The sequence below is a fragment of the Euphorbia lathyris genome, chromosome 1, assembly GCF_963576675.1.
Source record: "Euphorbia lathyris chromosome 1, ddEupLath1.1, whole genome shotgun sequence".
Lineage (NCBI taxonomy): Eukaryota > Viridiplantae > Streptophyta > Magnoliopsida > Malpighiales > Euphorbiaceae > Euphorbia > Euphorbia lathyris.
The window spans coordinates 468,980-473,130 of record NC_088910.1 but is presented as its reverse complement, the minus strand read 5'-3'; the positions used below and the strand labels follow the sequence as shown (position 1 = coordinate 473,130).

The window sequence follows — 4,151 nt, the reverse complement described above, 5'->3', positions numbered from 1 at the left end:
TATCTTCCTTTGGTGGAACAGGTAGTTTATAATGCTGCTGGGGTTGCCTCTGGTAGTGTCCTCATTGTTGTTGTTGATATCTCGGTTGTTCCTGCTGGTTAGGCTGGCCTGTCCATCCGAAATTCAGATGATTTCTTGTAGCAGGGTTATATGTGTTAGAATATGGGTTCGATAGATTCCTCTGATTATACCCTGCATAATCACATCCTGCCTGTGCACCCTTTCCCTGCTTAACTCCGGGACAGTTGATGTTGAAATGAAGGCCTCTACAAAAATCACAAATGTCATTGAATGGTGGTTCGTTGTGGATCCAGGACACATTTATCTTGCCGAGCTGTCTGGCACGCTGTTCTACCTGACTTGTCAATTTTGACACAACATCTTCATTTCCCGCTCTTTTTCCTTCACTTCTGGCGGAGTGCCAGTTATAACTTGTGCTTACTACTCTCTCAATAAGGTCGTACAAGGCTTGTGGTTCCAGATCTTCAGGGTTTCCATTGGCAATGGACTCGATCTGGATTTTATAAATGTTAGTTACCCCATTGTAAAAGTTCTACATTTGCATCCACATCGGGATGCCATGATTGGGGACTCTCCTTAGTAATTCCTTGTACCTTTCCCATGCCTCAGCTAAGGATTCATCCTCTTCTTGCATGAAATGGGAAACCTCGTTTCTGAGCTTAATGGCTTGTCTTGGTGGAAAATATTTCATTAAGAAAGCGCTAGCCATTTCTTCCCAAGTAGTGATCGTTCCTGGTTGCAAGTTTTTCAACCAGTTCTTCGCTTTATCTCTTAGAGAAAAAGGAAACAGCTTTATTCGGATTATGTCGTCAACAACGCCTCTGTTTGATCTGAAAGTGTTCCACAACGTGATAAATTCAAGGATATGCCCATTTGGATCTTCCGACTGGTATCCATTGAACTGTAGGGCAGCCTGCAACATTTGTATCATAGATGCTTTCACCTCGAACATGTTGTTCCCTTCGTTGGGCAACACGATGCATGATGAATGTCCTTCCGTGGTTGGTCTCGAATAATCTCTGATTCGCATGACAGGAGGGTTGTTATTCTCTCCCTCTTCTTCCTGGTTTGGATGGACTGGTTGTTCGGGTGGTACCCTTCCAGCCATTCTTCTCTCTCTTTATCGTTCTCTTTGTCTTGCATGTCGAGCTCCCGCTCTGTTTCGTCTACACGTTCTCTCTAATTCAAGATCGATAGGGAAAACAGGAGGTCCAGCTCTGCGCATAAACCGATAAATATTCCTTCTAGCTGCACTATTTAGCAAACAGATTAAAAACACCTTGTTTCACAGAAAAGTTCAAATAGACTTTGCTGCTTTCAATCCCCGGCAACGGCGCCAAAAACTTGTTGTCTCCTGAATGGACTCTAGCAAGTGTACTAGATACAAGTAATAACGTGATAAGTCAAGTATCGTATCCACAGGGATTGAGGACCAAAGTTTACAAGAAATACTTTGTAGAACAGGGTGTTCGTGGTGTGTGAATTCCTTAAATTGAGAGATTTTGTTTAAACACTAGCAAAGTCAATGATTTAGTTGATTGAAACGATTGCTTAATAATGGAAAAAAGGTAGAACAGGTTAAGCACAGCGGAACAGGTTACTTTCAGCCTCTAAACATCCTATTTATTCATGAATGACGTAAAGTGATGCCAAGGTTTCTGTTTTAATGCTCACTTAAGTCAACTCTAATGTGTTCTTAAGATTCTAAGACGCACTACAACCTCAAGCGTCCCTAAGGTTGGTTCTTTCTTGCATTATGATCGAAACAGAATTTCAATGAAGAAAACCCTTGATACAACCTCCTGACATCTCTGTTTCGGGGTTGAATGCTTGACAAATAGTTCCGTGAAGATGAAAGCAGTTTCCTATCATGCATCTAACACTAACATACATGCATTTAGCAATGGAGTTAAAGATTTATCAAGAACATCATAATATATCAACATTCATTCATAAATAAGATAATAGAAGGCTTACATAACCGGCCCTAACTGGCCTTACCCATTCAAAATGACTACTCACTCATAGTGTAGAGTGAACAGCCTGAGTTAATTCCACAGACCTCCATTGATGGAGTCATCTTCCTTAGAGAGCTTTCCGTCTCTCAAAGAAGCCAAAATTCTAGTTAAACGATTATCCGAAGTAAAAAAGGTACTGCTCTCCTTCCCTCCACTACGTCTATATAAAGGAAGAAATACGAGCCATACCACAAAATATTACCAAAAGATTGTTTTTCTACAGCTAAGTTACTAGGAAATGATTAATTCTAGTTTGACCCTTGAACACTCAAGGGGTGATCCATCTTGTCATCATGTTGCTTTTCTACCTTTCCTACGTCTGCTGCCACTGCCACACCACTCCTGCCACTTGTCCAGTCACTATCCATCATCAGGTACGCAGCGTAGATCCGCTGGATCAAAAGGTGCTCGACTCCTCAAGGTTTGTTGCAAAATAGGTTGTGTAGTAGCCCTTTTTTACTTAATCAATACAAATCTGCACGAAACACTTATAAGTCCTTTTATTAAGGAAATTTCGCCTAAAATACACACAAATTTTTATTAACACGCTGTATTATCGCAGTCATATTCATGCCTAACAACGGGTTGTATTGATCAGAGGAAGCTAATCACGGTTCCTTGGCAAACTTGTTGCAAAAGCTTGGAGGGTGGAGGTTTGGGCATTAAGGACTTTAGGATCTTTAACCAGGCTTTTTTGGGTAAGATGTGTTGGGATCTAATTCAAGGCACCAGTTTTGCTATTTCTCTGATGAAATCTAGATTTATGGCTGGCTCTAGTTTGCCTAAACCTACCATTGCTCCGTCCTCAATTTGGTCTTCTTGTAAGCTTGTTTATTCTTCCATTTGGGACCAGACCTTTTGGTGGATTGGCCAGTCTTCTAAGCTCAATTTTTGGACTGATCGGTGGATAATTCCATCAATGGCGGACAGATTGGGTCTTGACCATCATGAAAAACGTTCGCGCTATAATTCTGTTGATGAATTTTTGGTAAATTCGGAGTGGCTTGACTTAGGTACTCTACATTCTGTTGTTCAAGATAGTACTCGATCTATTCACCGGGGTAGGGATGTTATTGATTTCTGCGCTTGGTAACCCTCTACGAAGGGTACTTTCTCTACCAAAGAATACTATTCGGTTATCAGTCTTAGTTCCTCAGTGGACTGGTATAAATTTGTTTGGAATGCTCACACTCCCCGTTCTCGTTCATTTACTTTCTGGAGGGTTTTGCATGGCCGAGTTCCGACTCACAACCTCCTGCAGCGCCTTGGAATCTCCATTGCCTCTTGTTGTGCTCTTTGTGGCAGGGATGCTGATAGGGGCGTTTCGTCCCTATCTTTTAGCGTGATTTACGGTTTAATTTGGGACTAAATAAATAAGTTTAATTACTAAAATAGGTATGTTTTAATAAAATAATAAAATAAAAATAAATTTCGTACTTTCGGTTGATTTTCCTTATTTTTGATTAATTTAGAAAATAAAACGTCAAGCTAACTCGGCTCTCGAGAATTGTATTTCAGGTACGAACAAGGAGCAAAAATCCACCGACACACGCGAGGCGTATCACCCTCCACGCGGGGCGTGGAACACACTGTCAGAAATAATTGCTCAAGCCGCAGGCACCACGTGGAACTCAACCACCTTCCACGCGGGGCGTCCCACCTTCCACGCGGGGCGTATGAGCAATGATAAGCAATAATGTCTCAATCATGGATGTCAGACTGCAAGATCTTCTAAGTCAACTGGCAATACGCGGGGCGTACAAACACACACACGGGGCGTGTATGGGAAGTTCTGCAAGCTAAAATTCCAGGAACTCATATACGTGAGGCGTCCCCCAGGCCACGCGAGATATAAAGGACCCAATTCAAGCAATAAAACCTCAGAAACTCAACCGCGCGAGGAGCACCCCAGTCTACGCGGGGATTGGTTTTGCCTCTCTGAAATTAGACATGTCTAAAGCCTATGATCGTTTAGAATGGTGCTTTCTAAAAGCTATGATGGGTAAACTGGGTTTTTGTGAGGATTGGATCAATTTGACTCTCCAGTGTATTACTAAAGCACGATACAACATCACTAATGAATCTGTCCTTATCTTTTTCTCATCTGTGCTG

At 41.9% G+C, this 4,151-nt stretch overlaps 1 non-coding gene across 1 annotated transcript; it reads left to right on the top strand.

The window, feature by feature from the left end:
- Window positions 1-575: 575 nt before the first annotated feature.
- Window positions 576-682, top strand: LOC136215851 (small nucleolar RNA R71). The gene has a single exon (XR_010682854.1). It is a non-coding gene; the product is annotated as a small nucleolar RNA R71 (small nucleolar RNA).
- The last annotated feature ends 3,469 nt before the right edge of the window (window positions 683-4,151 follow it).